General features: G+C 42.8%; 1 protein-coding gene across 2 annotated transcripts in view; it reads right to left on the reverse strand.

The window, feature by feature from the left end:
• FGF14 (fibroblast growth factor 14) overlaps window positions 1–12,099 on the reverse strand; it is a 600,641-nt gene that overhangs the window by 175,033 nt on the left and 413,509 nt on the right. The window lies entirely within an intron of this gene.

Consider the following 12,099-nt stretch of genomic DNA (forward strand, 5'->3'; position numbering starts at 1 on the left):
GAGGATATCATTATCCTAGCTTCGGATGTCATTAGCTGATTAGATTGTTCTTCCTTCTAAATTGCAATTCATCTTATTACTCCTTTTAAGGTGAGAGCATATTTATTTATATGTAGCAAAAGCTTTGTGTTCAGAATTCTTAAACATCAACATCTTTCCCTTTCTTCTTTGTTATAAAATTTTTCTGTTCTAACAGGATCACTCTAAGAACACAAACAAAACCACGAAAAGAGTAACATCTTTTTCCTTGAAAAATCAAGTTGTAATCTTTAAGACAACCTCCACTATAGATTTTTGGAATATGAATAATATAGTTCAGGGTTGATAGTGTTTACCAGGTCTGATGTCATAAAGAGCAAAATTAATTTCCTGTGATAAAGTATTGGTCTTTTTATGACCTTGCCTTGGCTCCTGGATTGGAGCAGGTCCAATTTTAATTACAACACACTTATGTCCCCATATTCCAGTATTAATGCTGTGCTGATAAACAGAAATGCAACTTGGTCACTGGGGTATCCAGTTTTCATGATGCTCTCTCCATATTGTGATACAATCATTCAGTCATTTTCTTTTTTACCTTACAGGGTATCGTGTGCAGGTATGCTCGGTCACTTCTGCCATTTCCAACTCTTTGTGATGTTATGGATGCTCCTCTGTCTACAGGCTTCTCCAGGCAAGAATACCAGAGTGAGTTGTCACGCCTTCCTCCAGGGGATCTTCCAGACCCAGGGATGGAAGCTGCATTTCCTGCATCTCCTGCATGGCAGGCAGGTTCTTTACCGCTGAGCCACCACCCTTTTGCTCAGAATTCCCATAAAGAGGCTTTAAATCATCTAGTCCTGTTTTATTCTAACAACACTGCTCAGAGGATACCTGGTTTCCATGGGCACCCTCCAGGGACTGAGGACCCAACAGACCCAGAGTCACCCTCTCCTTTCCAGGTGGCTTGAAATTTAGAAGGTCTTTCCCAGTACTGGGCCTGAAGCCTGATTTGGTACAGCTCACTGGAATAAAATATGTTTCCCTCTTCCACATGACCCTCTTTAAGTACTTTATTACAACACAGGCCCTCTCAATTGATCTCTGTCCCTCTAGTTTTCATGCTTTTAATGACATTGACCCACCCATGAGAGCTGTCGCCAAGGTCACACAAAACTTGCAGGTTTTTTCTGCTCATCTGTTGACTTTTCCTGCTTGCTTCTGGAACTCAAGTGAACCCTTACACTCTTGCCATCTCTGCTTCTCGCCCGTGGCTCGCTAAGTCCTTATGTCCACCTTCACGTTGTTTCAATGTCAAGTCTTAACACCCTCGTTTTCTCTCCATCTTCCATCGGCAATTCAGTTAGTAGGTAACACTTGCTGTCCTTGGCACTTCTTCCAAGAACAGGTTTTGATGTTCTCTTTAGTTGCGAACACTGAGACTTCTAAACGAAGCTGCATTTATCTCCATTCTCTTAAAGCCTTTGGACTGTCTGCTCACCCCTCCACTCCTCCACTGCGTGTGAGAGAGGAGGGAGATTTTCAGCTTCACTGAGTCAGGGACCATGTTTGACTTGCTCACTGCCCAGGCCTGATGCTCCTAGAGCCTGCCATCATGCTTGGCCCCAGCAGGGATTCGGGGACGAGTTGTCCCATAACTTTGGAAGATAAATCTGCTCTGAGTAAGCTGGACAGCGTGCTAATGGCCGTGTTAAAACTTCAGATCAGAAATGCACGCTGTAGAGACATGTGGAGTCCAATCTCAGTGGGCCTGTGTCCTTCCTGGGGGGCCCCCATGTGGCACTAGTGGTAAAGAACCTGCCTGCAAATGCAGGAGACATAAGAGACCTGGGTTTGGTCCCTGGATTGGGAAGATCCCCTGGAGGAAGGCATGGCAACCCCCTCCAGTATTCTTGCCTGGAATACCCCATAGACAGAGGAGCCTGGCGGGCTAAGTCCATAGGTTTGCAAAGAGTCAGACACGACTGAAGTGACTTAGCATGCACGCATGCAACCTTCACTGAGCAGAGGGTTGGAAGAACAAGGTTGATCCAGCCTGACTTTCCCTTTAGACCCTATGTCTTCTTCATGTTATTTCCTATATAAATTAGATTGTTATTGTAGCCCAGTGGATCTCCATAGTTGCTGCTCATGGAATCACAGAGGAAACTTTTAAAAAGTATCTCTGGGGGGCTGGGGTAAGTCCTAAGTATAAGAACCTTCTCTAAAGCTCTCCAAAATCTACTACAAATATGGTATTATATAAATGATCAGAACAGTCCATTACAATTAATAGTATATCTTTTCAAAGATTTTTCTGGAAGCATATTATTTGTTTCATGTGTCAACTTGTAACCTTGCTTGCAATTTTTCTCTTAGCATATGGGAAAAAAAAAAAAGTCCTTTAATGGAAGACAGTGTGGCCTTTATTTTGAGCCCATTAGAAAAGAGGCAGTTGTTCTTTTCATGATTTTTAAAAAGGAAATCATAAACACATAAATAAGTCATATCATCCCAGAGGAAAATTTGGTTCTTGGATCTCTAGTGACTACCAGCTGAGTTAAAGTAAGCTACAAGCAAGTTTTCTAAAATGGAAGAGTTACTTGTGTTGTTGTTTTTATAATTGAAGTTATTTGTCAATCAGTTGCCCTTATCCACTTTTGTTAAGCTGCTTCTTTTTTTTTTTTTTAATTACAATAAAACAAATTTGAAAAATCAGCTAAGAAGAATTCTAAGGGCAAGAATCAGATTCTAAAATTCTAGTTGAAACATTTTTCTTCAGTGTTTAACTTAGGGGACACATTTAGAAGGAAGAAAAAACTGCAATGAAATGACTTTGGGGTCAATGTTGCTGAGGAGGAGGAGAGAGGGAGAGGGAAAGACGGAAGGGCCACCTGCCTCTAGTGATGCCCTGGATTCTCTCTTTGGTTTCTCTGTCTTTTTTTTAAGTTCTTTTTAGCCTTAATTTTTCACTGTATCCACCTCCATCTTTCTTAATTAAGGAAAATAACTAAATTATCATGAATAATATTGATGATATTTTATACCAATATACTTTTTGGTGTAATATATTTTTATTCTAAAAGCTGAGTCATTTCTATTTCCCAAAACATGTTCAAACAGATACATTAAAACTAACCAAAACTAACCCAAACTACTCCTTTTCCTTAAAACACGGTTTGTATGTGTTTGTGGTCAGAACCCACTCTCTGCCTACCTCTAGCCTCCCATTGTGAATAGAGCAAATGCTTTAATAGCAATAAATCAGAAATTGACTAATATAAGATTTTCAGATTGCCTTGCAAATGTGTTTGTTGAATCAGATTGAACTAATGTTACTAATTATACTTTGGTGTATTTACCTAATTAGTTTGTGATTGTAGTTTCACGTATTATTCTAATCTTTGCAATTTAAGTAACTGAATACTAGTCTATGTATTATTATGGCTTTTATGTACATAAGTATGCATACCAGCATACAACATACACACATTTTCTTTTGGTTTTTACAGCTATGACTCAGAGTAGATAATATATTTTAATTTCACAAGTAATAGACTTTGGATTCTATTTCTTGGCAGAGCATGAAGCTATAAACTTCCATACCCAACTTGGTCAATATTTCCAAGTGATAACTTTTCTAGTTGCAAAAGGGAGGCGAAGAAGCATTTTGAGTCCTTGCTAGTTTCAAACTTTTAATTTGCTTCATCACCAAGGCAAGGAAGTAGACCTTGAATAAATCAGCGATTCACTTCAAAGACGGAAGCCTTGACTCGATAAATAAATGCGGTTGATGCAAGAGCAGAAAGCAGCCTCCACTCTGCAGTGGTACGTGATGGCGGCTGATTCTCCAAAACACGGCCAAAGGAAACAACCCAAACATCCATCAACAGGAGAACGGAAAGCAAACTGTGGTTTATTCACACACCCAGCATAGGACTCCTCCCCAGTTATAAAGAATCTCAACTCACTGGTGCACACAATAACAAGTAAACCTCAACAACATAAGCTAAATAGTTAAAGACGCCAGACACAAACAAGTACAATCGTCACTCCACTTAAAAAGTGGAAAACGTCACCTATAGACATCTGAAGAGTCTGTCTCTGAGGTGAGGGGTTGACTGGAAAGTAGAGAGGGAACTTTCTGGGGTGATTGAGATGCTCTTTGCCTTGATCTGACTAATGACTGTAGGGATGTGCGCATTTGCCCAAATTCACTGAACTGAAATGTCTGCAGTTACTTTGTGTGTGTTATATTTCAATAAAATTCTACTAGAAGAAAAGAAATAACAACAGCAAAATTCCCTGCTCAAAGGAGTCTGGGGCTTCCCGAGTGGCGCTAGCGACAAAGAACCCGCCTGCCAATGCAGGAGACATAAGACAAGTGTGGTCTATCTCTGGGTGGGGAAGATCCCCTGGAGGAGGCCAAGCAACCCAATTCTCTCGCCTGGAGACTCCCAAGGACAGAGGGGCCTGGCGGGGCTACAGTCCATGGGGTCGCAAAGAGTCAGACATGACCTTGAAGCCACTTAGCACAGAAGGTAGCCTAGTGGCAGCTCTGCGAACAACCACAGCTGATGGAGAGTGTCTGGAAGGCCGCGCTGCCCACCCTCTCTGCCGTTCTCTCCATGGAAGACCCTGTGACAGTGGGTGGAGACTGGAACGTAAGGTCCTCCTGCAGCAGGCGGTCTGGTGGTTGGGTCGTCCCACAGTCCAAACCGTGATGAAGGAAATCCAGCTCCAGCTTTTGTGTTAGACTCAGGAGATACAAAAGGGCCTTATGGCAATACAGACACACTTCACTGAAGTCAACGAGAAGACAAGAAAAGGCACTTGTTCCCAAAGTACATTTTAATAAAACATTTCCTACTAAAGTTGAAATGGTAATGGAAAGCTCAGAGTATATATATATACTGTATATAATTAGGTTTAGGCAAATCATGACTCAATTGATATGAGACCAGCATCTTCCTTTCCACCCCTTCACAATCTCCTTGAGCAGCCACTTGCTCCCCAGATACCCTCTAACAAAAGTGAAAGTGAGTGTTAGTCACTCAGTCGTGTCTGACCCTTTGGGACCCCATGGACAGAAGTCCATGGGATTCTCTGGGCAAGAATACTGGAGTGGGTTGCCATTCCCCTCTCCAAGGGATCTTCTCCACCCAGGGATCGAACCCAGGTCTCCTGCAATGCAGGCAGATTCTTTACTATCTGAGCCATCAGAGAATCCACCTTCTGTCTAATGAATACTTACTAACCAGGCAACTCTATCAACACATCTTCTCAGTGCTTCTTGGTGCTGATACGCAAGCTGCCCCTAACCACAACTCCCCCCATACACAAAACCCAAAAGACACACAGATGTCCAGAAAATTCTCTCTCCTCCACATGGCTTCCAAGTTGTCATCCAGCTACTGTCACCAACAGTCTTAAAAATCATTCAATGCATTCTTTTTCCTGCTCAGGTAAGAGCTTGAATTCTTATGAAAAGATTTTTAACCATATTGCGTCATCTCAGAAGAATAAGGCACTCATAGTTCCTGCAGCAGGTCAGTGAAGGGAAGAGGTTGGAGGCTGGATGGTGGTGGTGGAAGATCTCTCAGGATCTCAAACATCCTGCCTAAATGAACATTTATTGAGTGCCAAGCTTAGTTGTTGTTGAGTCGCTAAGTCATGTCTGGCTCTTTGCAACCATATGGACTGTAGCCCGCCAGGCTCCTCTGTCCATGGGATTTTCCAGGCAAGAATACTGGAGTGGGTTGCCATTTCCTTCTCCAGGGGATCTTCCCCACCTAGGGACTGAACCCACATCTCCTGCATTGGCAGGCAGATTCTTTACCACTGGCCCACCCCGACAGCCCATCAGGCTTAGTAGCAGGCCCTTAACATACATTATCTCTTAATCCTGAGACATCCTGACCAAGGAGAGACCCTCGCTCCCATGCCCCAGTTGACAAAACGAGTATGCTGCAGGGTGACAGTGTCTGAGTCTCCTGAGACCAGCTCAGAGCAGCTCCTTAGTATCCACACCATGAAGGTTATGAAACTTTACATGGAAAAGGAGGAAAAGAACTTCAAGGTGACTGGAAGGTCACCATCCTCACATGACCAGAGACAGATCACTTTTAGCCACTTGTTGAATGCACAGCCAAGAAATTCACTGGCCCAGAGACACTGGCCCACCATGCATATGTACCAGGAATGACTTCCTTTAATCAAGCACTGTTAAAATTAGTTATGATGAACATCTGGTGAAGAATGTCTTTGTGAAATTAATGTTTACAATTATTCCCTCTGCTCTTACCTCTTGGGTTAGTATTAAATATGAACATGGGAATAATTTTCATTTAATTCCTAATAAAAGTCAGTACTAAAATAACAGAGTTGGACCATAAAGAAGATGGAGCACTGAAGAATTGATGCTGTTGATTTGTGAGGCTGGAGAAGACTCTTGAGACTCTCTTGGATTCCAAGGAGATCAAACCAGTCAATCCCAAAGGAGATCAACTCTGAATATTCATTGGAAGGACTGATGCTGCAGCTGAAGCTCCAATACTTTGGCCACCTGATGGAAAGAACTGACTCATTGGAAAAGACCCTGATGATGGGAAAGATGGAGGGCAGGAGGAGAAAGGAGTGACAGAGGATGAGATGGTTGGATGGTATCATTGACTCAATGGACATGAGTTTGAGAAAACTCCAGGAGGTGGTGATGGACAGGGAAGCCTGGCTCACTGCAGACCATAGGGTCACAAAGAGTCGGACACAACTTAGTGACTGAACAACAACAACAAATAACAATAGGGTATACTTCTAATAATATCCAGGCCAGAAAGAAAACCCCATTCAAATAAAACTGGTATTTGTTTTTTTCTTTCATCTGTCAATAAGAATTTGTCCCCTTGGAATCTCAAAGCTAAATATAATTCCTTAAATATAATTGCTATCTTCAGCCTAGATTTCTGGAATGACTTTTCTCCCACATCATTGTATTTTACCTTCAGCCATTAAACTAACAAATACACCAACCTGTGGTTTTTTCCAATAAGCTTATTCAAATCCTTCTCTAGAACTAAACAGGACATGAAAAATAAGTAAGAATCATCCTTTGGAGAAAAATGAATGCCTTTATCCAGGAGCCAGTGATTCTCCACTGGGAATATTTTGCCCCCCACATTTTATATGGCAAAACCTAGAGTTGGTTTTAGTTGTCAAAACTAGGAGTGATGGGACTTCAAGCATCTAGTGGGCAGAGATCTGGAGTGCTGCTAAGCATGCATATTACTTACCACAGCAACAAGTAATCTGCCAAAAATGTAACTAGAGCCGAGGTTGAGCAAGCCTGCCTCAGAGCTGGCACATTTGCAAGAATTCAGAGCGCCTGTTAGACTGTGACTGAACACTGACCATTGATGGATTAACGAAGCTTGGTGAGTTTCGGATTCTCCATCCATCTCTAACTTTTCCAAGTGATGCTTTCTAGTTACAGCGACATAATTGCTCAGTACAATTCTGTGCAATTCATAGATCTCTGACCTTGACTTCTCTCTGCGTGTTGGTGGCAGGACGTCTCCAGCCCTCCTGGGAAAAGCTTTAGGGTTATTAACGGCACCAGTTCACATGCTCATTGAACGATGATTAGTAAAGACTCAAAGCTGTAGCCAGCTTCCACAGCACTCTCAGTCCCTGCCGTCCTTTATTTTTGTCTGATTTTCCATGATCCCAGGAGTGAAAGCACATCCCTTCTGTACATTATCCCATACTGTAAGCCCAGCTCTGACCTTTAGAATGGTTGAGTGAAGCAGATAGAATTCAGCCAGGAAGGCCCCGGGGAATAACTCAGACACTTAAATATAATACACTGCCGGTCCTGGCTGGCTTTGAATATTGAGTAACAGAGCTTTGTAAAAATCTCCCCATGCGCTGATCAGCCTTCCATCCTTATTTTGGATTCCTGGACTCAAATGCCAGTCACTCTCCTATAACAGCACTGTCCACTTGAAATAGCCTGAGTGGGAAGAGAATTCACAGCATGGAGGGCCTTACTGTTTGTGTTCACTCTATGTAAATGGGGGAAAAGCTACTGGGTCCAAAGGCTACCAAATGCTCCTGCTAAATGGCAATGGGGCCAAGAACTGGCATGCTTCGGAAAGAAATAGTATGAAGCGAAGAGTCAGAAAGCAAAGGAATCATGAGATCCAAGAGGAGGGGGTGAGGGTTGGTGGGAGGGGGCAAACGGAACATTGCAGAGGACACCAGACAGAACAAGGGAACTCAAAGAGCTCTGGAAGGCAAGGCAGGACTCCTGGGTTCTTTTCCTCCTTAAATTGTCCAAATGGCCTTGTCCAAGTCACTCAGGCTCTGTGGAACAACAGAACAGAGGACTTAACTTTGAACAACCTCAATTCAGGTCCTTGCAGGCAGTAAACGTCTAGCTCCGTCTGTGCCTTGCGTGGGCTCGCTAGAAAGAAACTCAACGATCGGCGCGCCTAAATAAACAGGCTTCCACATACAGGGTTTAAAGTGCACAAGAGTAAGGTAAAAGGCTGACTGGGAGGATTGAACCAGGTCCCTTCTCCCTCTGTGAGTGTGATGTTGTTCGGTCACTAAGTCACGTCCAACTCTTTGGGACCCCGTGGACTGCAGCAGGCCCGGCTGCCAGGCTTCCCTGTCACTCATTATCTCCCAGAGTTTGCTCAAACTCACGTCCATTGAGCCGGTGATGCCATCCAACCCTCTCGTCCTCTGTCGCCCTCTTCTTCTCCTGCTGTCATTCTTTCCAAACATCAGGGTCTTTTCCGATGAGTCAGCTCTTCGCATCAGGGGGCCAAAGTTTCGGAGCTTCAGCCCCTCCCAACTTTGAGTGATCTCAGTTCAAGTCCTTCCCAGCTGTAAATATCTGGCTCTGTGTCTTGGGTGGGCTAGCTAGCAAGGAATTCAACAATTAGCACGCCTAGATAAGCAGTCTTTGACATATGGCAGGAAAGTGCAGGAAAGCGATGTGAAAGTGTGATCGGGAGGGTGGAACCCGGTCTCCTCTTCCTCTGGGAGAGTGGAGCGGGGCACAGGCACTCAAGGAGCCATGCTTCTTCAGGGTAGATGAATAAAAACCCTCCTCTGGTCTCCCCTGTCCTCTTCAAGGGGAACTGGAAAGCAGCGGAGGGAGAGAGAGTGGCCTACTTTCTGTTCTCCCAACACACAAAGCTTGAGGCTATGCAATCAAGAGCCTTTTTCTACCTGAAATCCTTGGTAGGGCCTGACCTTTCTTGTCATATGGGTTTTCACCCCTGTATCACCTGCGCAGAGAGCTCTTTCTGCTCGCCCAGTCTACAGTAACTGCCCCTCTAAAGTATGACCTGCGCTCTTTAGATCTCATCCAATTTCATCTACAGAGATTTTTCTTTTTTCTCAGTCTCACAGCTCATCTTGATTTTTGTCTTTACGCACTTGAGATGTACTTCCCTCCTCGGGAGCAGAGCCCTCGTAGGTCTTGTTCATTATTGCTCTGTTCCACCTGACACCAGGGTCAAATTAAAAAATGATGTGTTGAATGAATCAATGAATCAATGCATATGAAATACTGTGGATAAAATTTGCACGTGGGAGAATCCGGGAAACAGAGAATGGAGACAGAACATGGGAAGAATAGTTTACATCCTTGGAAAGATAAGACCCCCAGGAGAGGCCACCTGAAAGTCTCAGAAAGGGGGCAGACTTGGTCCCGCAGGTCGAGTGAGATCTGGAGGGTCACGAGAGATGACCTCGTGAGCTGGAAGCAGCAAAAGCTGGAGAGATGGAGGCTATCAGCCTACCCAGTCCTGATGCCAAGAGGCCTACAGCTTCAAATCTCGACAACCAGGCTCATCACAGAGCAGAGGAAAGGACCGCAGCATTTCCACATAATTTAGCCTTTTCATCAAGATGTAGAGTTGTCTTGAAGGGTGTGTGCTCCTTGTGATAGCTGTAGTTACCCCATCTCAAAGCTGATAAACATTGAAATTCTACTCTTAACTACCCAAGCTAAATGTCTTCCATTAGAATAAATTGCTACGTGCTGACTTCCGTAAATTCTACCAAAATGATAAGACTGTTCTATCCATGCATCTTAATGATTTTTTCCCTGTAGCATATACTAATACAAATTTTAAGGAGAAATACAAAAGAGGAGCAAAAAAATCCTGTCTTCATTTTCAACAAATCTCAGGGTTACAAATCACTGGGCCCTCTGCTGCCTGCTTTTGGCACTGAAATCCAAGAAGCCTTTCTAACGTGCAGAGAAAACTTGGAAAAGAGACCATTTCTAGTTAGGCTTTTATCCAACTGTCTAGTTAAAGAAATTAAATTCTTAGATTACATGTTGCATTTCAAAGGTTTAACAAACTGAGTTGTCTTTGAATATTTTGAATAAATATTAGCAAAAACCCTCTCATTCCAATAATCTTGTATGACTCCTCTTCCAAGTCTATGAAGAATGTCCAGAAGACAATAAACTCAGGTAAATTTCTCATGAATTATTGCTTGAAATTATCGAGAGAATTCAGTTGCCTCACTAGAAAATGATAACTGACTTTTCTTTGTGAAAGTTATATTTCCTACTCTTTTAATACATTAAGCCTCTGCTATCTTAAAAAAAAAAAAAGAAGGATCTATTGCTAGGTGATAGAGAGGCAAATTTTTGTATCCTTAGATTGATAAAGTTCAACCATTAATTGATGTTTGGCCTAGTAGAAAACTGAGACTTTTTTTTTTTTTAAGCTACAGGGATATCCATTCAGGATATATGCCTTAAAACTCTTGCTTGAAAATGCATCCTCGTGAAGGTTACATGTTATTCCTCACATAGAGTAGCTCTATGTAAAAATATGGTGCAATTATCTGATTTGCCAGCAGTGGACACTGTTACTCTAGTTATCATCACACAGGGACTAGGAAAAAGCCTGCTCAATATCTCAGGAAATGCTTGCTCTTGGATTCCCCTCAACAGTCACATTGGCAACTCTTTTGGAAAAGTAATAAAATAAATTTTGGAAAAGAAAAAACAGTGTTACTCTTAGAAACCCAAAGATGATTAAGAAATAAATATTTACGTTTTAGATGGTTCTCATTTGATTTTGTGTTATTAATTTATGGCACTTATCTATTAGCTGCAGAATAACCAATCATCATCTGTTTTAAGTATATCCTATGCATCTACAAAAGATCGGTCTCCAGAAAGATGTTGCCCATCAGTGTGAAAAACACACAAAACTATTTGGAAGTGGCCCTGCTTCCAGTCCTGGGTTCCCATGAAGCAGCTCTGCGCCTCTAGACTGACCATCAGTCCTCTCTGATCTTTGTCATCTGTCTGGAAAGAAGCTACCTAAATTCACAAATCACCATAAATGCCTACTCTGATGTCTGTATTTCTAGGACTTTCTCAGGACAGACGAGAGCAAAAAGCCTTTGCAATGCTTGTGTAATCAGGTAAGGTGTTTATTTCATCTCCATCCAAAAGCTACCCTTATAAAACAGCTATTCCTTCTCTGATGAGGCCAGAAACATAAGTTCCAACCCTCAGGGCAAGCATAATGGAAATCGGCCTTCAAAGCTAATGGAAATAAGGCTTTAGGCAGTGGGCTCAAAATAGAAAGCCTCTTACTCTCTTCCTTCTTCTCTGCATAGCAGAGGAGAACAACTTGCCCTAATCAGGGTGCTTACTCTGTGCCAAGTAGGTATTATTATCACTCCCATTTTATAGATGAGGAAACTGAGGTGCAGAAAATTAACAGATGGTCTATGGATGCAGGCCTGCTCAGTCGCTCTGTCGTGTCTGACTCTTTGTGACCCCGTGGACGGCAGCACGCAGGACTCCCTGTTCTTCACTATTTCCTGGAGTTTGCTCAGATTCGTGTTCATTGGGTCAGTGATGCTATCTAACCATCTCATCTTTTGCCATCTTCTTCTCCTTTTGCCTTCAGTCTTTCCCAGCATCAGGGGCCTTTCCGCTGACTCTCAATATGATGCTCTCTACCTTGTCTGCTGCCATCTACTAGATTGTGAATTGCTTTGGGATAGAAAATATTTGGGGCTTCCCCAGTGGCTAAGTGGAAAAGAATCTGCCTGCAATGCAGGAGATGCAGG

The sequence above is a fragment of the Cervus elaphus genome, chromosome 30 (assembly GCF_910594005.1).
Source record: "Cervus elaphus chromosome 30, mCerEla1.1, whole genome shotgun sequence".
Taxonomy (NCBI): Eukaryota; Metazoa; Chordata; class Mammalia; order Artiodactyla; family Cervidae; genus Cervus; species Cervus elaphus.